This window comes from Giraffa tippelskirchi, chromosome 2 (genome assembly GCF_054371585.1).
Source record: "Giraffa tippelskirchi isolate mGirTip1 chromosome 2, T2T-mGirTip1v1.2.pri, whole genome shotgun sequence".
Lineage (NCBI taxonomy): Eukaryota > Metazoa > Chordata > Mammalia > Artiodactyla > Giraffidae > Giraffa > Giraffa tippelskirchi.
The window spans coordinates 128,953,668-128,978,364 of record NC_137276.1 but is presented as its reverse complement, the minus strand read 5'-3'; the positions used below and the strand labels follow the sequence as shown (position 1 = coordinate 128,978,364).

The 24,697-nt window shown below is 38.3% G+C and overlaps 1 protein-coding gene and 1 long non-coding RNA gene across 3 annotated transcripts in view; one reads left to right on the top strand and one right to left on the bottom strand.

Moving 5' to 3' along the window:
* Positions 1–24,697, bottom strand: part of SCHIP1 (schwannomin interacting protein 1) — a 992,315-nt gene that overhangs the window by 863,039 nt on the left and 104,579 nt on the right. The gene's annotated exons all lie outside the window — the stretch shown is intronic.
* On the top strand, positions 577–23,725 carry LOC145538520 (uncharacterized). The gene is made up of 2 exons (XR_014076972.1): positions 577–1,079; positions 21,281–23,725. It is a non-coding gene; the product is annotated as an uncharacterized LOC145538520 (long non-coding RNA).

Here is a 24,697-nt window from a genome sequence, read left to right as displayed (position 1 = left end):
ACCTATTGGAAGTGTTGAGGTTGACTTTTGTCAGTAATTATAGGAAAAGCTTTGAGTAGAAGGAAATACAGGGGAAATGTGGAGAGAAAGGACTGGGGGAAAGAAGAAAAGAGCAGTGGATTGAAAAGCCAACCAAACTTAATAAAATCCACCTACTAAACAGTTGATTAATATCTCTGTAAGCTTCACATCCAAATACCAAAAACACAAAGAAGATTACTAAATAGTAATAAATTTTAAAATGTAATTGATAATCTCCTTACAACAATCCACATTTTGTTCAAGATATATTTTACTTTTAAATGTATAAAGACATAACTTTGAAGAAAGAACTGTATTAGGCACAATAATGTTCCCCTACAGACGATCACTTGAAATTGTCACTTTGTTACATTAAATGGCAAAGGGAATTAAGGTTGCAGATACAAAGAAATTTACTAATCAACTCATCTTAAAATAGGGAGCCTTTCCTGGATTATCCTGGTGAGCCCAATGTAATCACAAGTGAAAGTGAAACTCATTCAGTCATGTCCAACTCTTTGTGACTGTACAGTCCATGGAATTCTCCAGAATTCCAGAATACTGGAGTGGGTAGCCGTTCCCTTCTCCAGGAGATCTTCCCAACCCAGGGATCAAACCCAGGTCTCCCACATTGCAGGCAGATTCTTTACCAACTGAGCCACCAGGGAAGCCCAAGAATACTGGAGTGAGTAGCCTATCCCTTTGCAGGAGATCGTCTCAACCCAGGAATTAAACCAGGGTCTCCTGCATTGCAGGCAGATTCTTCACCAGATGAGCTACCAGGGAAGCCCAATGTAATCACAAGGTGCCTTGAAAGTGGAAGGAGTAGGAAGAAGAGCTATGTCTGGGTGATGCAATATGAGAAAGACACCACCAGCCATTGCTGGCTCTAAAGATTGAGGGGGAGGGCTATGAGCCAAGGAATTCAGGCAATCTCTTGAAAACTGTAAAAAAGCAAGGAAATAGATTCTCCCCTACAGCTTTAAAAAAAATGCAGGTCAGTGGACATCTTGATTTTAGTCAGTGACACCCATATCAGGCTATTGACCTCCAGAAAGGTAAGATTGTTATAAATTTATATTGTTTTAACACTAAGTTTGTGTTAACTTTTTGTAGTAGAATATAATACAAAGTGTGAAGAAGAGGAAGTTTCACAATACCTAGAATGCATATAGTAATTTTATGTAATGAAGTCTATATTAGTGAATAAAATACAAATGACTGAATAAAGAGTGAATGCTAATCTGGATCAAAGGAAAAAGTTGGATCCATATCTCACACTTTATATCAAAATAGATTCTAGATACACAAGAATTTTAATAGTAAATATTGAAACCATAAAATGTTTATTTTATGATACAGGGAGAATTTATTTTTATGATACAGGGAAGGTTTTTCTAAGAATGATGAAATCCCAGATTTTAGAAAAAGACAATAAATACAAACAGATAAAAGTCAAAAGTTGCTACATTGAACAAAAATAATAAAAGACCAGTAAAAGAAAATACCAATCACAAAAGTGGAAAATAAATCTTTGCAATCCATGTAACAGGCCCAAAGCTGTTTTCCTTAACATATATTCTCTGGGTAGTTAACAGAGAAAGACCAAGAACCTAAGGATAAAAGGGCAAGACTTAGATAACTAACAGAAACTGAAATGCCCACAACTATTAGACCTGTGGAGAGTTGCTCAAACAACTCTTACAGTAAGAGAAATGCAAATTAAAACTATGGGAAAATTTTTATTATGTATAAGATTTGCAAAGATCAAAAAGTATGAGGTTGAAGATCAAGGAAAATACATACTCTTGTGATGGAAATAAAAATTAATACACCTCTAGGAGGGAAACTGAGCAAAATCTGTTCAATTCTATATTTGGATGTACTCCTTGATCCGGGAACTTGACTTCTAGGAATTTACACTAATGACGAAAGCACAAAGGAATTTATATAGGTGCAAAGATATTTACAGAATCAATGGTTTAATAGTGCATGTCTGTACAAGTCTGTAAAAATACAAGACAGCTATACATAGAGGACTATAAATAAATTATGGCATATCCATACTATAGAATACTAGGCAAGAAAAGAAAAAGGTATTTCTATACAAAGTGATATTGAAGGGACTTCAAGAGATATCACTAAATAAAAGAGAGGTGTTGGTGTTAAAAAAAACAGACAAACAAGAATAGGGTAATGATAACAGGAAGACCCAAAAAGAATAATACTAATTTTCAGAAAACAGACCCTTAAAACTAAGAAGCTTTTTGTGATTGTAAACCTGCCTTCTTTGGGCAGCTGCTCTTTTCTTTCATAGTGAGGTATAAAGTGTAAAATTCCTTAAGAAAAATGTGATGAAATGTGTCTCAGAAAAAATGATAACGTGTATTAGCCCTCTCCCCCAACTCCCAGTGTATTGCTTTGGTGTGGCCCTAAGCCATACTTTAGTTTTAATTTTAAAGAAAGAAAGAAAAGTGAAAGTGAAGTCGCTCAGTCGTGTCCAACTCTTTGTGACCCCATGGACTGTAGCCTGCCAGGCTCCTCCATCCATGGAATTTTCCAGGTAAGAGTACTGGAGTGGGCTGCCCAAATTTCCTTCTCCAGGGGATCTTCCTGACCCAGGGATCGAACCCAGTTTTCCCACATTGCAGGCAGACACTTTACCATTTGAGCCACCTGGGAAGTAGCAGGGTTTTAAAGTGCATAATATAATAATTGCTTCAAGTTCTCTGATGAGAAGAGGTACCATACTAGGAACAGCAAGCAGGTAGACTCTGACAAGGTGAAAATGAACCATTCCCTGGGTAATAGTAAAACTCCAGCTGTCCATCACTTCATCACAGGCAGTGTAGCAGGGGTGAGAGTGGAGCAGAAATTGCACTTACTGTTATTGCTGATTTGCTGATGTTGAGTTGAATTCAGTCTTTTAATTTTGAGAACTTCCAAAATTCATACACTGTGTTGTGTTCAAATACAAATAAGTATATACAAATAAGCAAGCAGATATGTAAAGGGAATACTAAATCTACCCAAAGAAGGCAGGAAAGTAATAGTGCTCCATTACCAAAAGTATGATCAGTACCTAATTATAGGAGAGTTCAGATGGACCATGCTCTAAGTTGACAGGTTGCCACTAAAAAGCATCCCTCTTTTGTGTTGTTTTAATTGCAGGGAGAAGGTGTTTGGGGAAAATGGGGATCAAGAGATAGGTTCCAGGGCTGACCTGCCCAATAATTCATCTTTGTGAAATCTAGATTTTATACTTTGAAAACTAAGGAGATTAAACTAAGTCAATGTCTTCCAAACTTTGGGATCTATAATGATGGAAGTAGTAAATGAGTTGGTGTGTGTGTTAGTCACTTAGTTGTGTCTGACTCTTTGTGACCCCAAGGACTGTAGCCCCCACCAGGGTCCTCTGTCCATGGGATTCTCCAGGCAAGAATACTGGAGTGGACTGCCATTTCCTTCTCCAAGGGATCTTTCTGACCTAAGAGCGAACTCAGATCTCCTGCATTGCAGACAGATTCTTTACCATCTGAGCTATAAAAAGCACTAAATAATATTGAATCTCTTAGTAAGAAAGTTATTTCCTTTTCAATGCCCTTTTTAACTTTTCTAAGGTCAAGGAGAAAGTCTCAGCTTGTTGCTAGTATAGACTTGACACCTCCATAATAAAAGCAAATCTCCTTTTTTAAGAAAGAGAGGGCAGGCCTTAAGTTCAGAGCTCTCCAAAGACAAAGTTGCTATCTAGAATTAACATACTGCTTTATCTTTATTGATTTAGTTATATCTATATTTCTATTATTGGCATGCAAAGCTGATTTTCTTTATTGTATGATGCAATTTAAATAAAAACAAGAAGCTGATTTAAAGAAAAACATTAGCTAAATAATATATAAGTGCTAGTTACATGGGTATGTTTTTTAAATCTTGAAAAAGAGGTATCCAACTGATTTGAAGTTTGAAAAATGGGGAATTAAATAATTTCTAGGCTCCTTTCTCATTCTATTACTCACTCTCTGAGTCAATGATCAGAAACCTTGCCTCCACTATTAAGGCAACCTACTGAAACACTATTCCATTTAGTTTCTAAGATAACTCTTGGAATTGTTCTATTACTGAATTAATATACACACATCTCATTTCCAGAAAACAAATAATAACTGCCCAAAGCTAGGAAAAGCAATGTGTATCTCATTATTGTATATTTAAAGAATAACTGGTTCCTGCTTCTCTTACATAAGGGTGTCTGTGGACCTAAAAAGAATTCTAGTCTTAAAGCCACAACTAAGTCAGTGTAAATATATTGTTTCCCTGTTTACAGTTTATACACCCTTGGGAATGTTACAAAGATAAACCTCTTCAGTCACTGTCCCAGAACTCAAGATCCTTCAAAACAATGCACTCAATACTATTTGAAAGCTCAAACCTGGAAGTCAAAGGAATATTTTATTACTGGCATGCATTATCTACATATCTTAGGCCAACCAGGAAGGTATCATAAGGTGGATGTCCATACCTATAATCTGCAAACCCAGTTCTTGCAGTAAATCCAGAGAAAGGAAAAAGGCAGGGGGTTGGGGGGCAAAAGCCAGGCCAGACAAGAAAAGCCGTGAAAGTACAAGTACCACTGTGGGCCTTGCAGGGGATGGCTTGTTGCTAACACTGAGTGGGGAGCAGGGAGAGTGGAGACAGTAAACAATCGGGTTCAAAGTGGAACCAATGTCTTCCTGAGCAGAAATTAAGGAGCCCATGTGCTAGGCTGACTGGGTCAACTACTTGCTGATATGTGACATTGGACAAGTTACTTAACCTCTTTTGTTTCAGTTTCCTCAGCTGTAAAATGGGGCTAATAATAGCTGTCTCTCTGGGTTTCTCTGGGGATTATAGTAACATGAATACAAGTAAGTGTCTACCATCATTGCATTAGCATAGCAGAAGATATTAAGAAGAGGTGGCAAGAATATACGGAAGAACTGTACAAAAAGATCTTCACGACCCAGATAATCACGATGGTGTGATCACTCACCTAGAGCCAGACATCCTGGAATGTGAAGTCAAGTGGGCCTTAGAAAGCATCACTATGAACAAAGCTAGTGGAGGTGATGGAATTCCAGCTGAGCTATTTCAAATCCTCAAAGGTGATGCTGTGAAATTGCAGCACTCAATATGTCAGCACATTTGGAAAACTCAGCAGTGGCCACAGGACTGGAAAAGGTCAGTTTTCATTCCAATCCCAAGGAAAAACAATATCAAAGAATGCTCAAACTACTGCACAATTGCACTCATCTCACACGCTAGTAAAGTAATGCTCAAAATTCTCCAAGCCAGGCTTCAGCAATACGTGAACCGTGAACTTCCAGATGTTCAAGCTGGTTTTAGAAAAGGCAGAGGAGCCAGAGATCAAATTGCCAACATCTGCTGGATCATCGAAAAAGCAAGAGAGTTTCAGAGAAACATCTATTTCTGCTTTATTGACTATGCCAAAGCCTTTGACTGTGTGGATCACAATAAACGGTGGAAACTTCTGAAGGAGATGGGAATACCAGACCACCTGACCTGCCTCTTGAGAAACCTGTATGCAGGTCAGGAAGCAGCAGGTAGAACTGGACATGGAACAACAGACTGGTTCCAAATAGAAAAAGGAGTACATCCAGGCTGTATATTGTCACCCTGCTTATTTAACTTATATGCAGAGTATATCAGTGAAGTCGCTCAGTCATGTCTGACTCTCTGTGACCCCATGGACTGTAGCCTATCATGGTCCTCCATCCATGGGATTTTCCAGGCAAGAATACTGGAGTGGGTTGCCATTTCCTTCTCCAAAGGATCTTCCCAACCAAGGGATCGAACCCGGGTCTCCCGCATTGTAGGCAGACGCTTTGCTGGGTTGGATGAAGCACATGCTGGAATCAAGATTGCTGGGAGAAATATCAATAACCTCAGATATGCAGATGACACCACCCTTAATGGTAGAAAGCAAAGAAGAACTAAAGAGCCTCTTGATGAAAGTGAAAGAGGAGAGTGAAAAAGTTGGCTTAAAGCTCAAGCTCAACATTCAGAAAAGATCATGGCATCTGGCCCATCACTTCATGGCAAATAGATGGGGAAACAGTGGAAACAGTGGCTGACTTTATTTTAGGGGGCTCCAAAATCACTGCAGATGGTGACTGCAGCCATCAAATTAAAAGATGCTTACTCCTTGGAAGGAAAGTTATGCCCAATCTAGACAGCATATTAAAAAGCAGAGACATTACTTTGCCAACAAAGGTCCGTCTAGTCAAGGTTATGGTTTTTCCAGTAGTCATGTATGGATGTGAGAGTTGGATGGTGAAGAAAGCTGAATGCCAAAGAATTGATGCTTTTGAACTGTGGTGTTGGAGAAGACTCTTGAGAATCCCTTGGACTGCAAGGAGATCCAACCAGTCCATCCTAAAGGAGATTAGTCCTGGGTGTTCATTGGAAGGACTGATGTTGAAGCTGAAATTCCAATACTTTGGCCACCTCATGTGAAGAGTTGACTCAATGGAAAACACCCTGATGCTGGGAAAGATTAAGGGCAGGAGGAGAAGGGGATGATAGAGGATGAGATGGTTGGATGGCATCACCAACTCAATGGACATGGGTTTGGGCAGACTCTGGCAGCTGGTGATGTTCAGGGAGGCCTGGCATGCTGCAGTTCATCAGGTTACAAAGAGTCAGACAGGACTGAGCCACTGAACTGAACTGAACTGTCCTCTATTATCCCTCAAGAGAAGAGAACTGTGTTTCATTCAGTCTTACTTCCAGAACCATGAGTGATTCATAGTACATGATCTGACGTTCTTGAATGAATTCATTAACATAACAATGCTATTGGGCTTTCCTGGTGGCTCAGACGGTAAAGCATCTGCCTTCAATGTGGGAGACCTGGGTTCGATCCCCAGGTTGGGAAGATTCCCTGGAGGAGGGCATGGCAACCCACTTCAGTATTCTTGCCTGGAGAATCCCCATGGACAGAGGAGCCTGGCAGACTACAGTCCACGGGGTCGCAAAGAGTTGGACATGACTGAGGGGCTAAGCATAGCATCAATGCTATTACAATGATTCTTATCAATATACAGGCTGACTACTTTTAGAGGATGCACTAAGACATGTAATCATTAAAACTGGAAGAAGGGAAAGGCTTAACTCATCCCAACAGGGCTTGAGTGCTGTTTTATGGAATTGAAGGAAACAAATTAAAAACACATGTTGTGCATTACAGTGAAAAAAATGATAAAGAAAAAAGAGTGGGGGATTGCACAGAGCAGTACTGCTTTGCGCCAAGAATTTTAAAGCACAATCTGGTCTTTCAAACACACACTGCAGAGATAAATAATTTCTTCAATAGCCCTTTATTTTTCCCAACATTACTAATTAACCTGATGAGAGGGACTTAGCCAAACTGGCTAGCAGAGTGCAGAATCTGGATAAGGACTTGATGAGGGACATTGTTCTCCAACAGGCAGCTGAGAGGCTCGCTGTCAACATGCTTAACAGTCTCTTCAGCTTTCATAATTCTGCCGCCTCAGACTCTCAGAGCTTGTTTCCCAAAACATGGCATAACTTGGACTTACTCTCAAGTTAAAGTATTTTGAAAGGCTGTGCCAGACTTTTTGAAAGAAAATATATTATTTAACGTTATGATTCTAAAATGGTGATGATGATTCTAAGGAGATGATGTAATAAACAAAACATTTTCAAAGTACATTTTGTAAACGAAAGTTAGTTTATCTCCTATATGATGTATTCTCTCTCCTTTTCTTTCTTTGATTAGGGAGGGTATTCTAAACAATACCTTGTTTGAATGCCCATAGGTGACTAACTCTGCTGGTTCACTTTGTTTAAAGCTGAACCTAGAAGAACAACAATAACTCTCATTCAGCTCCTGGGATCTAATTAATGGAGAACTTGCAAGCTAAAAAAGTCATCTCCACACACCACATGTACTTCATTTAAATCTGTAATTTACCTCCCACATTTGAATTACCAGACAGTTCTAAAAATGTGCCAATCTGAGTTTGCTGGAAACTAATATGGCTTAATAATTTCTGAACTTGACTTTCAAACTGAGTTTTCAGAAATTTCAGCCAGCTATTAATATGATGGCAAAAAAAAGAGGATATTTTCTCTCTGCTTACTACTATTTCCTTCGAGAAAACAAGGATGCAAAGACTCCAAATCATCAAATAGATCTACTGCCTTTTGGAATATGTAATCTCTCTTTACATTGTTTCTGTCTTATCAGTTAATCAGTCTCTATATTAAACAATATTAGGTAACAGGAAGTAATGAAACTAACTTTAATCCACTAAAATAGCCTTGATGTAGATTCAACTGCAATCTTGTTGATAGTTTTGTTATTTAAACTTGACTAAATCTTTAAAATGTGGTAATATTGAAGGTAGCAATCTTAATTGCAAAAAGCTTTGATTCCATTAATATGAAGTACACTTGAACATTATACTATGTAATTTGCTAACAAGATTAACAACTGAGTTAGTTGATTCCCCAGAAATTCCTCTTATTTCTGTTACTAACTTGTGAAATGCCAAGTTTCAGACATATAAATAGCCCTTTTGAGAAAGACATTTGATGATTGTGATTAATTCTGTTCTGGGTACATAGGTAACAAAAAAAAATAGCATTTGATGACTCCCTATGTTCAATAAATTGTTGTATTAGTTTGCACAAAGCAGGGAAAAAATCTCATAACATTTTTAAATAAAATTTAGATTTTTCTATGAAGCATTTCCATAAGATGAATACCATGGCATTAGTAATAACAAGCATAACTGGAAGGGAAAAGCACTTTTATTTTTCTAATTAACTTCATAGCCAAGACTGATATCTTTCCCTAGGATATTTGACTCCTTTTGTTTTGCTTCTAGTATCTACTGCTTCAAACATGTAAACTCCTTTACCTAGTAGGGGATGATCTCAATTGCATTTCAAAATATGAATTTCTTTCTCCTGGATTCTAAACCCTAGAGCATTTCCCATTTCTGCAGTTTTCAAAGGGAATGTTTGGGCAATGCCAAATGTCTCCCCCCACGTCAAATCTCACAATCTCATATATTCGCTGAAAAGATGGCTGGAAATAATTAAGATCCTCAAAACCATTTTTCTGGGTACTCAGAGTTCTGCCACTCAAACTTTTAATTATAAACTGACATCTAATAAAGCAGAATGTCACAGAGCTACTGCAACTCCACTCGTCTTGCAGTCTTACTGTGGATCTTGCTATATCAAAAGCCTGCCTTGCCGATCATTTTTAATTAAATAAAAGGCAGGTCCTCCCAGAGACAGAATTACAATGAAAGTCAGCTTTTCAGTGGAGCAGCTGTGTAAACGGGTTCTAAAATTAGCCTAGTCATTTCCAAGCTGTGTTTTACAGCTTCAATGTGTCTTCTGCAGCCCATGTCAGGATGAGAAAATGAATTTTCTCAAGAACATCCCAGTCATTTTGGGTTCAGTCCATTTCAATGATGTCATAGCCAACTGAAACCTTTCAGTCCTAAGCAGTCTGGGTGTAGGGAGATGTGATCAAAAAGTGCCATCTGAGAAGAGCGTTTGCTTTAATTTAGATGGTGTTGACAGACCGATGGGTATTGTAATAAAACCACCTGGCCTCTTGCCCAGGGGATGTATAAGCTAAACAAGACAAACAGGAATATAATGAACAACTTGGGCTGACAGGCAGTAGCTAGCTTCGGATTTCAGCATTCCTGTCCTTTACTAGAACATTTAGGAGGAAATTTTTTGATTCCCATTTCTCATACTTGTTTTTGTAGGGAAATAGTGGGGGTTATCACAGAAAAAAAAAATTCCTGTGAGACAGGGGAGGCACTATCCCTCCACTCACCACGTCAAAAAAAATAAAAAAGAAGCCTGAAATGATTTCCTACCCCAAACTACTGCACTGGCTGCTGGCTGTCCTAGAAGATTAAGGGGATGGGGGTGAGGAAAGATGTGGAGGACTGAAGCAAGAAGAGGAAGCGAATGGAGTTGGTATTGCACAATAGGTGAACATTAACAAGAATCTAATTTATGCTTCTGAGAGCATTCAAATCCATACATAACCACAAATAAATGATCATTTTGTGGTGAGCATTTGCCTTCTGTGTCCTTTATTAGTGAATCTAATGTTGCTAATGTATATGGCACCATGAGATTCCTAGATATAAGGGGACCAGACTTTGCAGAATCACATTTTCACAGAAACAGCCATTCTAAGGCTAGGAACCAAAGTTTATGAAGTCATCTCTGACCTAGAAGAGAGAGTCAAAGAGATTAATAGGAAGAGAGAGGGTCATGTCAAAATAACACACTGACCAGTGGTGAGCTGATACCAAAAACTTAGAACCAGGAGCTCAACCCATTCACAGCAAGTCCCCCAACCACCTTCCTGGGTAGGAACTGTTCTTATAGATTTCAGGAGATCTAAATGGTAACTGGCTGGGATCAGAGAATTGTATAGTGGCCATTCTTATGTGTCTATGGGGATCTCTGGACATGTTACTGTAAAATGCTATTTATCTTATCAAGCAGTGAGCATCACAAACATTCTAGGTGCTCAATTTATTTACCAAGTGACCTGAAAATGATGAGCAGAGGTAGATCTAAACGTAATGAAGCATTGATTTCAAGGCCCCTGATTTGCATCGCTCCTGTCAAGTTACAGAATGTTCCAAGTGGAGAGGGAAGGCAAGCTGCAAGCACAGGTTTCTGGTGTGCTTTCGAAATCTATATTTCCCAAATAGATGTCAGAAGAAAGGAACTTTGATCCTCAAGTTTCCACTAATTTGTTGTGATTTCTTTTCATTCAAAAAAAAAAAAATTCACCTCAAACCTGAGCTCTGTAACAACCTAGAGGGGTGGGATGGGGAGAGAAGAGGGAGGGATGTTCAAAAGGGAGGGAACACAGGTATACCTATAGCTGATTCATATTGACGTTTGGAAGAAACCAACACAATAAAGCAATTATCCTTCAATTAAAACTAAATAAATTTAATTTTAAAAATTCACTTTGATGTACACAGTATTCAAAGCTTCCTGTCCTTTTTCTGAAAGCCCTCAAAATCACATTAAGGCCCCAGAAAACTTGGATTTGCCCTTCATGGTGATATTTAGACTTTCAATATATTCTTGTCAGCCTGTGATTTGAGAGGTATGTGTGTTGTCAAGAAGTAGTTATTATTACTTTCAAAAGTGTCCCAGTCTGAATAATAGATGGTGTGGTCACTCTAAACATAGAATAATAGATAAGAATACAAATTGGATGAAAGTGTTGAGCTGAAAACCAATCACTGTTATTTAAACTTTGAAAAAGTTATTTAACTTCTCTGTGCTTCATATGTAAAATGAGGATAAAAGTACATACACCTCATAGACGGTTATAAGATTGAAGGAGCCCATATATGTAAAGCACTTAGAGCAGTGCCTGGCACAGAGGAAACACTATGTCCTATTGTTATTGTTGTTAAATTATAAACTCCTAACTCTTAACAAATCAATTAAGTATCAATATTTATTTATGAGAAAGCACTGTGCCCATAAATAGCTAATAATCTACTGGTGAATATTAGTATGTATAATCACTGATTAAAAGGTATTTTCATTGACTTTTGATCACTTTTTTCCAGTCTTCAGTTCAGTTCAGTCGCTCAGTCATGTTCGACTCTTTCCGACCCCATGAACCGCAGCACGCCAGTCCTCCCTATCCATCACCAACTCCCGGAGCCTACCCAAACCCATGTCCATTGAGTCGGTGATGCCATCCAACCATCTCATCCTCTCTCGTCCCTTTCTTCTCCTGCCCTCAATCTTTCCCAGCATCAGGGTCTTTTCTAATGACTCAATTCTTTACATCAGGTGGCCAAAGTATTGGAGTTTCAGCTTCAACATCAGTCCTTCCAATGAACACCCAAGACTGATCTCCTTTAGGATGGACTGGTTGGATCTCCTTGCAGTCCAAGGGACTCTCAAGAGTCTTCTTCAATACCTCAGTTCAAAAGCATTAATTCTTTGGTGCTCAGCTTTCTTTATAGTACAACTCTCACATCCATACATGACTACTGGAAAAACCATAACCTTGACTAGACGGACCTTTGTTGGCAAAGTAATGTCTCTGCTTTTTAATATGCTATCTAGGTTGGTCATAACTTTCCTTCCAAGGAGCAAGTATCTTTTAATTTGATGGCTGCAATCACCATCTGCAGTGATTTTGGAGCCCCCCAAAATAAAGTCTCTCACAGTTTCCACTGTTTCCCCATTTATTTTCCATGAAGTGATGAGACCAGATGCAATGATCTTAGTTTTCTGAATGTTGAGCTTTAAGCCAACTTTTTCATTATCCTCTTTCACTTTCATCAAGAGGCTCTTTAGTTCTTCTTCACTTTCTACCATAAGGGTGGTATCATCTGCACATCTGACGTTATTGATATTTCTCCCGGCAATCTTGTTTCCAGCTTGTGCTTCCTCCAGCCCAGCGTTTCTCATGATGTACTGTGCATATAAGTTAAATAAGCAGGGTGACAATATACAGCCTTATTGAGATAGAATTGACACATAACATTATTTTAGTTTAAGGTATACAACATAATGATTTAATATATGTTGATACCACAAAATGATTTCCACAATAAGTTTAGTGAACATATATCGCCTTAAAGTTATAATTTTTCTAGTTATGAGAACTTTTAATATCTACTCTAAGCAACTTTCAAATATACATTATTGTTAACTATAGTCACCATACTGTAGATTACATACCCATAACTTTTTTATCTTATTATAACTGGAAATTTGTACCTTTTGATCACACTCACTAACTTCCCCCACCCCACCCCCTTCCTCTGGAAACCACCAATATCTTCAGCTCATATGAGTTCATTTTTCTTAGATTCCACATATAGGTGAGATCATAAAGTATGCATCTTTCTTTGTCTTACTCACTCAGCATAAGACCCTCAATGCCTCTCCATGTTGTTTCAGATGGCAAGATTTCTTTCCTTCTTATGGCTGAATAATATTACATTTTAGATGCAGATATCTAATTTGGATTAGATTTAGATTTAGATCATACTTTCTTTATTCATTCATCTGCTGATGGACACAGATGTGTCCCATATGTGGGCTATTGTAAGTAATATTGCAAAGAACATGGGAGTACAGATATCTCTTTGAGGGAGTGATTTCATCCTTTGGATATATATCCAGAGGTGGGATAGCTAGGTCAGATTGTAGTTCTAGTTTTAATTTTTTGAGAAACATCCATACAGTTTTCCATAGTGGTTACAGTTTACATTCCCACCAACAGTGCACAAGGGTTCTTTGTTCTCCAAATCCTCACCAACACTTACCCCTTGTCTTTCTGATGATAGTCACCCAACAGGTATGAGGTAATATCTTATTATAGTTTTGATTTGCATTTCCCTAATGATTAGTGATGTTGAGCATCTTTCTGTGTTGACCATAAGGATGTCTTTTTTTTAAATGTCGTTCTGTTCTTCTGCTCATTTTTAAATCAGATTTTTTTGTTGTTGTTGCTTTTAAGTTGCATGAGTTCATTAGATACTTTGGGTATTAACCCCTTATCAAACTATCAAATATATGATCTGCAAATATTTTCTCCCATTCTGTAGGTTGCTTTTGCATGTTGTTGATAGTTTTCTTTGCTGTGCAAAAGCTTTTTAGTTTGATGTAGTCCCACTTGTTTATTTTTCTTTTGTTGTAAAGGCTGTAGGTGGCAAATTCAAAAAACAGTCTAACTTGTTCTTTTATTTTTATTATTGGAGTATAATTCCTTTACAATGTGGCATTTGTTTCTGGTATACAAAAAAGTGAATCAGTTATATGTACACATATACCATCATAGACCTCCCTCCCACCCTACCCGCATCCCAACCATCTGGGTCATCACAGACCACTGAATGCTACACTATAGGTTCCCACTAGCTATCTGTTTTACACATGGTAGTGTATTTATGTCAAACTTAATCTCCAAACTCATCCCACCCTCCCTTTTTCCTGCTGTGTCCATAAGTCCCTTCTCTATGTCTGTGTCTCTATTCCTGTCCTGAAACTAGGATCATCTGTACCATTTTTTTAGACTCCACATACTTGTGTTAATATACAACTGTTTTTTTTTCTTTATGACTTAACTTCACTCTGTATGACAGACTCTAGGTCCATTCACATCTCTACAAATGACCAAGTTTCATTCCTTTTTGTGGCTAATATTCTGTTGCATATATGTACCACATCTTCTTTATCCATTCATCTGTCAATGGACACTTGGATTGTTTCCATGTCCTGGCTATTGTAAACAGTGCTGCAGTGAACACTGGGGTACATGTGTCTTTTTGAATTATGGTTTTCTCAGGGTATATGCCCAATAGTGGAATTGTTGGGTCATATGGTAGTTCTACTTTTAGCTGAAAGAGCCTCTATACCATTCTCCATAGTGGCAATGTCAACTTTCTCCACACCCTGTCCACCATTTACTGTTTATAGAGTTTTTGATGTTGGCTATTCTGACTGGTGTGATGTAGTACCTCATTGTAGTTTTGGTCTGCATTTCTCCAATAATTAGTGATTAGTGATGGGGAGCATCTTTTCATGTGCCTCTTGGCCATCTGTATGTCTTCTTTGGAGAAATGCCTATGTAAGCCTTTCACCCATTTTTTGACTGGGTTGTTCATTTTTTGATACTGAGCTTCAAGAACTATTTGTATATTTTGGAGATTAAACTTTTGTCCATTGCTTCATTTGCAAATACTTTCTTCCACTCTGTAGGATGTTTTTTCATCTTGTTTATAGCTCACTGTGAAAAATCTTTTAAGTTTAATTAGGTCCCATTTGTTTTCACTACTCCAGAAGGTGAGTCAAAAAAGATCTTGCTGTACTTTATGTCAACGAGCATTTTTCCTGTTTTCCTGTAAGGGTTTTATAGTGTCCAGTCTTACATTTAGGTTTTAATCCATTTCAAATTTACTTTTGTGTATGGTGTTAGGAAGTATTCTGATTTCATTCTTTTACATGGAGCTGTCCAGCACCCTTTATTGAAGAGACCTGCCTTTTCTCCATTATATATTCTTGCCTCCTTTGTCATAGATTAGGTGATAATAGGTGTGTGGGTTTATCTCTGGCCTTCTATCCTCTACCATTGATCTATATTTCCATTTTCATGCCAATACCATACCATCTTGATTACTGTAGATTTGTAGTATAGTCTGAAGTCAAAGAGCCTGATTCCTCCAGCTCTGTTTTTCTTTCTCAAGATTGCTTTGCTATTAGAGGACTTTTGTGTTTCCATACAAATTGTCAATTTTTTGGTTCTAATTCTGTGAAAAATGCCATGGGTAATTTGATGGGGATTGCACTCAATCTGTAGATTGCTTTGGGTCAGGTAGTCATTTTCACAATATTTATTCTTCACATCCAAGAACATGTGTATCTCTTCAGTTGTGTCATCTTTGGTTTCTTTCATCAGTATTTTATAGTTTTTTGAGTACAGGTCTTTTGCCTCCTTAGGGAGGTTTATTCCTAGATATTTTATTTCTTTTGTTGCAGTGGTAAATGGGATTGTTTCCTTAATTTTTGTTTCTAATCTTCCATTGTTAGTGTATAGTAATGCAAGAGATTTCTGTGCATTAATTTTATATTCTCCTACTTTACTAAAATGATTAGCTCTAGTAGTTTTCTGGTGGCATCTTTAAGATTTTCTATGTATAGTATAATGTCATCTGTAAACAGTGACAATTTTACTTCTTCTTTCCCAATTTGTATCCTTTTTCTTCTTTGATTGCCATGACTAGGACTTTCCAAACTGTGTTAAATAAGAATGGTAAGTGTGGGCCTCCTTGTCTTCTTCCTGATCTCAGAGGAAATGCTTTCAGTTTTTCATCATTGAGAATGATGTCTGCTGTAGGTTTGTCTTATGTTGCCTTTATTATGTTGAGGTAGATTCCCTCTATGCCCTCTTTCTGGGCATAGGGGGAGGGTTTTTTTAAATCATGAGTGTTGAATTTTCCCAAAAGCTTTTTCTGCATCTATTGAGATAGCCATATGGTTTTTACTCTTTAATTGGTTAATGTGGTGTATCACACTGATTGATTTGTATATACTGAAGGATTCTTGTATCTCTGCGATAAATTCTACTTGATGACAATGTATGATCCATTTAATGCTGTTGGATTCTGTTTGCTAGTATTTTGTTGGGGATTTTTGCATTTATGTTCATCAGTGATATTGGCTGGTAATTTTCTTTTTTGTGGTATCTTTGTCTGGTTTTCATATTAGGGTTATGGTAGCCTCATAGGATGAATTTGGGAGTGTTCCTCCCTCTGCAATTTTTGCAAGAGTTTGAGAAGGACAGGTATTAGCTCTTCTCTGAATATTGGATAGAATTTGCCTGTGAAGCCATCTGGTCCTGGGCTTTTCTTTTGGAAGATTTTTAATTACAGTTTCAATTTCATTACTTGTGATTGGTCTGTTTATTTTCTAATTCTTCCTGATTCAGTCTTGGAAAGTTGTACCTTCCCAAGAATTTGTCTGTTTCTTCCAGGTTGTCTATTTTACTGTTATATAGTTGTTTGTAGCAGTCTCTTATTAGTCCTTTGTATCATATTTCTGTGGTGTCAATTGTCATTTCTCCTTTTTCATTTCTAATATTATTGATTTGAGTCCTCTCTCTTTTTTTCTTATGACTTTGGCAAAAAGTTTATCAATTTTATTTACCTTCTCAAAGAACCAACTTTTGTTTTTATTGATCTTTGCTATTGTTTTCTTCATTTATATTTCATTTATTTCTACTTTGATCTTTATGCTTTCCTTCTACTAACTCTGGGCTTTGTTTTTTTTTTTTTTTTCTAGTGTCATAAGGTATAAGGCTAGATTGATTTTTCTTGCTTCTTGAGGTGAGACTGAATTGATATAAACGCCCCTCTTAGAACTGCTTTTGCTGCATCCTGTATGTTTTAGGTCAGCATGTTTTGTTGTCATTTGTTTCTAGGTAGTTTCTAAATTTCTCCTCTGATTTCTCTGGTGATTTCTTGGTTATTTAGCAGTGCACTGTTTAGCCTCCGTGTGTTTGTGTAACAGTTTTTTTTTTTTTTTTCCTGTACTTAATTTTGAATCTCATAGTGTTGTGGTCAGAAAAGATAGTTGATATGATTTCAATCTTCTTAAATTTTCTGAGGCTTGATTTGTGACCCAAGATGTGATCTATCCTGGAGAATGCTGCATGTGCACTTGAGAACAAAATGTATTTTGCCACTTTTGAGTGGAATGTCCTATAAATAACAATTAAGTCTATCTGGTCTGTTGTGTCACTTTTTAAAGCTTGTGTTTCCTTATGTATTTTCTGTCTGGATGCTTTGTCCATTGGAATAGCTGGGGTGTTAAAGTTCCCCACTATTATTGTGCTTCTGTCCGTTTTCCCTCTTATGGCTGTCAGCATTTGCCTCTTGTATTGAAGTGCTCCTGTGTTGGGTACATGTGCATGTGTGCTAAGTCACTTTAGTTGTGTCCAACTATTTGCAACCCTATGTAGCTTCCTAGGTTCTTCTGTCCATGGGATTCTCCAGGCAAGAATACTTGAGTGCGCTGCAATGCCTTCTTCAGGAGATCTTCCTGACCCAGAGATTGAACCTGCATCTCTTATGTCTCCTGATTGGCAGGTGGGTTCTTGACCACTAGCACCACTGTGCATAAATATTTATAATTGTTATATCTTCTTGGATTGATCCTTTGAACATTATGTAATGTCCTTCTTTATCTTTTGTAACAGTCTTTATTTTAAAGTCTATTTTATCTGACATTAATATTGCTACTCCAGGTTTCTTTTGATTTCCATTTACATGGAGTATCTTTTTCCATCCCCTTGCTTTTAGTCTCTTATGTCCCTAGGTCTGAAGTGGTTCTCTTCATGACAGCATATATATGTCATGTTTTTGTATCCATTCGGCCAGTCAGCATCTTTTGGTTGGAGCATTTAATCTGTTTACATAGATAATTTTCAAGGTAATTATCAACATGTATATTCCTATTACCATTGTCTTAATTGTTTTGGGTTTTTGTGAGTCCTTTTCTCCTCTTGTGTTTCCCACCTAGAAAAGTTCCTTTAGCATTTGTTGTAAAGTTGGTTTGATGGTGCTGAATTCTCTTAGCTTTCGCTTGTCTATACCACTGTTGATTTCTCTGTGGAATCCGAATGAGATCTTTTTTGGGTAGAGTAATCTTGGTTGTAAGTTTTTCCCTTTCATCAATTCAGTTCAGTTCAGTCACTCAGTCGTGTCTGACTCTTTGTGACCCCATGAATTGCAGCACGCCAGGCCTCCTTGTCCATCACCAACTCCTAGAGTTTACCCAAACTTATGTCCATCGAGTCGGTGATGCCATCCAACCATCTCATCCTCTGTCATCTCCTTCTCCTCCTGCCCCCAATCCTTCCCAGCATCAGGGTCTTTTCCAATGAGTCAACTCTTCACATGAGGTGGCCAAAGTATTGGGAGTTTCAGCTTCAACATCAGTCCTTCCAATGAACACCCAGGACTGATCTTCTTTAGGATGGACTGGTTGGATCTCCTTACAGTCCAAGGGACTCTCAAGAGTCTTCTCCAACACCACAGTTCAAAAGCATCAATTCTTTAGCGCTCAGCTTTCTTCACAGTCCAACTCTCACATCCATACACTCACATACTCTCACATTCCCTTTCATCACTTTAAATATATCCTGCTACTCCCTTCTGGCCTGCAGAGTTTCTGTGGAAAAATCAACTGATAATCTTATGGGGATTCCCTTGTGTGTTATTTGTTGCTTCTCCTTTGATGTTTTAATATTTTTTTCTTTGAATTTAATTTTTGTTAGTTTGATTAATAAGTGTCTTGGTATGTTTCTCCCTGCATTTATCCAGTGTGGGACTCTCTGCATTTCCTAGACTTGCATGGCTATTTTCTTTCCCATATTAGGGAAATTTTTGACTATAATCTCTTCAAATATTTCCTCAGATCCTTTCTCTTTCTCCTCTTCTTCTGGGATCCCTATAATTTGAATGTTGGTGCGTTTAATGTTGTCTCAGATGTCTCTAAGACTGTCCTCAATTCTTTTCATTCTTTTTTCTTTATTCTGCTCCTCAGCAGTTATTTTCACCATTCTATCTTCCATCTCACTTATTTGTTCTTCTGTTATTGATTCCTTCTAGTGTATTTTTCATTTCAATTATTCTATTATTCACCACTGTTTGCTTGTCCCTTATTTCTTATAGGTCCTTGTTAAACATTTCTTGTATTTTCTTGATCCATGCCTCCATCCTGTTTCTGAGATTTGGGATCACCTTTACAACCATTACTCTGAATTATTTTTCACGTATGTTGCCTATTTCCTCTTCATTTATTTGGTCTTTTAGGTTTTTACCTTGATCCTTCATCTGTAACATATTTTCTTTTCATCTCATTTTTTTTTGGATGGGTGGGTATTACTGTCTTACAGGTTGTTTTGGCCCTAGGTGTCCAGCTCTGGGGTTTGAAGGCAGTAGGGAAGAGCCAGGTCTTTGTGCCTAGATGAGAACCTCCAGGAGATCTCATTCCAAATAACACTCCCTGGGGTCTGAGGTTCTCTGTTAGTCTAGCAATTTGAACTCAGAGATCCCGCCACAGGAGTTCAGGCCTGACCCCTGGCCTGGGAACCAAGATACCACAAGTGTACAGCAAAAAAAAAAAGAGAGAAATAAAAATGTGGGAGGTGAACAAAAATTAAAAATAAAATTAGAAAAATTAAAAATGCATGTTACAAAATAAAAATATAAATGAAACAACAAAACAAAAAATTTTTAAAAATTTTAAAAGAGCCAGAAATGACCTTGGGAGAGGTGGGGCTCAGCAGGGGTGGGGCTAGGCTTGGACCTGGGCTTAGGATGTGTGTGACCAGAAAAGGCCTAAGGGGTGGGGCTTAGACTCATCTCTGCCTGCAGGGCCCTCTGAGGGAGGAGATTTAGGACCCACAGCCTCAGCAGACGATCTGGGGCTCCAGTGGATGGTGGAAACACTAGTCACTCCCCTCCAACTCCCAATCTTTCCATGGTCTCTCCCTGTGCCCATCGATCCCTTCACTATGGGTGGGCCACTCCAAGCACAGGAGTCCCTTCCCTTCCCCAGCCACCCCTCAGGGGCACTGATCCCATCCCGCTTCCACGTCTCCACCTCTCCCTTTCCCATGTCCTACCCAGTCATGCCCCCCTAGGTGTCCAAGGTCCCCTGCCAGTGTCTTGTAGGTACCCTGGTTGTGAGGGGACAGCAACTCCACATTCTCCTACTCAGCCATCTCCCTCATTGTCTCTAACTTTTCTTGAGTTCAATTCCCTCAATGCATACTGGGAAAATCATTCCTTTTTGTGGAACTTATTAAGCACAGCAAACATGCCTGTAGAAAATTATTTTATACAAAATCATGTTGGGAATTACCTAATTTCATGTAATGGCTCCAGGAGAATAAACTAAAATTAGTGGCTCATTTAGAGGTAGAACTGATCTCAAGATAATGTTCTCAAAATGAATGCTGTCTAGTTACAGTATAAGCAGGTAGTGAGGTAGTGAGCTCCTTAATATCAAAGGGATGTAAGAATTGATTAACCAGTCACCTATAGATGTGTTACCTGGATTCTGCTTTAGGTAGATCATTAAACTTGACGACTTTCAAGGTCAAGTCCCACAATTAGAGTCTATATTTATATCATGTCTTAATATTGAATAATTTCTTTCTCCTTACCACATACTCAAGCTCTCCTCACTGCCGCATTTAGCATGATGGAGTTAACACTCTCAATGCTGAGGATTAGAGTGTGGCCTGTTAATTCACCCTTGTCCTTATAGAAGAAAAACTTCATCAGTACAGATACAAAATTCACAATAGGTATATAGAAAATATCTAGATTCTCCAGACTTCAAAATAACAGAGAAAAGTAGAAATGTTCAATGGGTTCAAGAACTTTGCATGAGGAAAAGTTTTAAATATTTAATATGCCTGGCAAGGTCTTTTTGGGAGAGATTAATATTCAAATGCAGTTTGTTTGTATTAAAGTATTTAAATGCTATGCATTTAATATAAAATACATATTCTCACATCTACCCTGATGCAAAATCACACTGGGAATTATGTGATCGTGTGTAATTTGTTAAATGCAAATCACATTTTAAATATTCATATACCATATTTGCATTATTTTTTTTTAATCAGATTTTCAGAAAGAGGAGGGAAAGCAAAGCTGGAACAAAAGTCAAAACACATCCTACTCAAGACACCAAAGAAAAGAATATAATATGCATGTTAGACAGACAAATCCCTGCAGCTATTGACAAGACAACCAGAGAAATCTGCACAGATTTGAAATGTGAAGTTTGCAACAAGAGATTTATCAGAACTTAGAAGCCAGGTAGAATCTTAAAGGCAGTTGACCCTGCCATTTGTTTTCATAAATGAGGAAACAGAGGTTGAAAGAAGAAAGTGACCGGCAGTTTGGTAGACCAAGAGGAAACAGGTATCAGTTAGATTCTATGATGAATATCCAAACAATGGGGATCCACTCTGCCCTACATCTCTTCCCTCTTCACCTACCCCAGCTCTTTCAGAAGGCTCATTAAGTAAGTTCAGTGGAATCCAACAGCTGAAAACTAAAAATCAATAAGAACAGTACTTTCCTAATGTTGTTGTTCATTGTTCAGTCACTAAGTCATGTCCAACTCTTAGCAACCCCATGGAATGCAGCACACCAGGTTTCCCTGTCCTCCACTATCTGCTGGAGTTTGCTCAAACTCATGTCCATTGAGATGGTGATGCCATCCAACCACCTCATCCTCTGTCACTCCCTCCTCCTCCTGCCCTCAACCTTTCCCAGCATCAGGGTATTTTCAATGAGTCAGCTTTTTGCATCAGGTGGCCGAAGTATTGGAGCTTCAGTTTCAGCACCAGTCCTTACAATGAATATTCAGAGTTGATTTTCTTTAGGATTGACTGGTTTGATCTCCTTGCTGTTCAAGGGACTCTCAAGAGTCTTCTCCAGGATGAATATTCAAAAGCATCAATTCTTCAGTGCTCAGTCTTCTTTATGATCCAACTCTCACATCCATCCATGACTACTTGCCTAATATAAATGATAATACCCAGTGCTGGCTGGGATGGTGTGAAATATATTCTTACATTGCTGGCAACTGTTTGAATTGGCATAAGGTTTTGGAAAGCAATTTGGCAAACTTCATCAAGAGTCTTAAGTGCATTCATGGCTTTCTTTCCAGTAATTACAAATTTAAGTATCTAAGTGCAGAGAAATAATGCTTAAACTGAGAAAAAAAGTCTATGCACACAAAGGTTATGCAAGGCCCTTCACCACAACAAGGCTGTGATCCCTAGTGAAGAGTTCTGACACAACATGGTCCACTGGAGGAGGAAATAGCAACCAACTTCATTATTCTTGCCTGGAGAACTCCATGAATAGGATGAAAGGCAAAGAGATATGACACCAGAAGATGAGCCCCAACATTGGAAGGTGTCCAATATGCTACTGGCGAAGAGTGAAGGGCAGTTACTAATAGCTCCAGAAAGAATGAAGCAACTGGGCCAAAGCAGAAACAATGTTCAGTTGTGGATGTGCCTGGTGGTAAAAGTAGAGTCTGAAGCTGTAAAGAACAATATTGCACAGGAATCTGGAATGTTAAGTCCAGGAATCAAGGTAAATTGGACATGGTCAAGTATGAGACGGCAAGATTGAACATCGATATCTTAGGAATCAGTGAACTAAAATGGACTGGAATGAGCAAAGTTAATTCAGATGACCATTATGTCCACTACTGTGGGCAAGAATCCCTTAGAAGAAATGGAAGAGCCCTCATAGTCAACAAAAGAGTCTGAAATGTAGTACTTGGGTGCAAACTCAAAAATAACAGAATGATTTTGGTTCATTTCCAAGGCAAACCATTCAACATCATAGTAATCCAAGTCTATGTCCCAATCACAGATGCCAAAGAAGCTGAAGTTGACCACTTCTATGAAGACTTACAACATTGTCTAGAACTAACACCAAAAAAAAAAAGATGTTCTTTTCATTATAGGGGACTGGAATCCAAAAGTAGGAAGTCAAGAGATACCTGGAGTAACAGGAAAATTTGGCCTTGGAGTACAAAATGAAACAGGGCACAGGCTAACAGAGTTTTGTCAAGAGAGCACACTGGTCACAGCAAACATCCTTTTCCAATAACACAAGAGAGGACTCTACACATGGACAACACATGTCAATATTTTGGTCAATACTGAAATCAGACTGATGATGTTCTCTGCAGCCAAATATGGAGAAGCTCTATATAGTCAGCAAAAAGTAGACCTGGAGCTGACTGTGGTTCATACCATGGACTCCTTATTGCAAAATTCAGGCTTACATAGAAGAAAATAGGAAAAATCACTAGGTCATTCAGGTATGACCTAAATCAAATCCCTTATGATTATACAATGGAAGTGACAGACAGATTCAGGGGATTAGATTTGGTAGAAAAGTGCCTGAAAAACTACGGATGGAGGTTCAAAACATTGTACAGGAGGCAGTGACCATAACTATCCCAAAGAAAAATAAATGCAAGAAGGCAAAGTGGTTGTCTGAGGAGGCTTTACAAATAGCTGAGGAACAAAGAGAAATGAAAGGCAAAGGAGAAAGGGAAAGATATACCCAACTGAAGGCAATGTCCCAGAGAATAGCAAGGCGAGACAAGAAAGCCTTCTTAAGTGAACAATGCGAAAAAAAAAAAAAATAAAGGAAAACAACAGAACGGGAAAGACGAGAGATCTCTTCAAGAATAAGAGACACAGATGCATAGAACAGTCTTATGGACTCTGAGGGAGAAGGTGAGGGTGGGACGTTCTGGGAGAATAGCATTGAAACATGTATATTATCATATGTGAGGCAGAACACCATTCCATGTTCGATGCATGAGACGGGTGCTCGGGACTGGGGCAATGGGATGACCCAGAGGCATGGGATGGGGAGGGAGGTGGGAGGGGGGTCCAGGAGGGGGAACACATGTGAGCCCATGGCTGATTCGTGTCAATGTATGGCAAAAACTACTACAATATTGTAAAGTAATTGGCCCCCAACTAAAATAAATAAATTTATTTAAAAAGAAAACTGGAGACATCAAGGGAACATTTCATGCAAGGATGGGCATGATAAAGGACAGAAATGATAAGGACCTAACAGAAGCAGAAGACATTAAGAAGAGGTGGCAAGAATACACAGAACTATACAACTATATTTGGTCTTAATGATCCAAATAACAATGGTGTGATCACTCTCCTAGAGCTGGACATCCTAGAGTGTGAAGTCTAGTGGACCTTACTTGACAAGGAAGCATTACTACTAACAAAGCTAGTGCAGATAATGGAATTCCAGCTAAGCTATTTCAAATTCTCAAAGATGATAGTTAAAGTGTTGCACTCAATATGTCAGTAAATTTGGAAAACTCAGCTGTGACTGCAGGACTGGAAAAGGTCAGTTTTCATTCCAATCTCAAAGGAAGGCCATGCCAAAGAATGTTCAAACTATCATACAATTGCCCTGATTTCACATGATCACAGGGTTATGCTCAAAATACTTCAAGCTAGCCTTCAGCA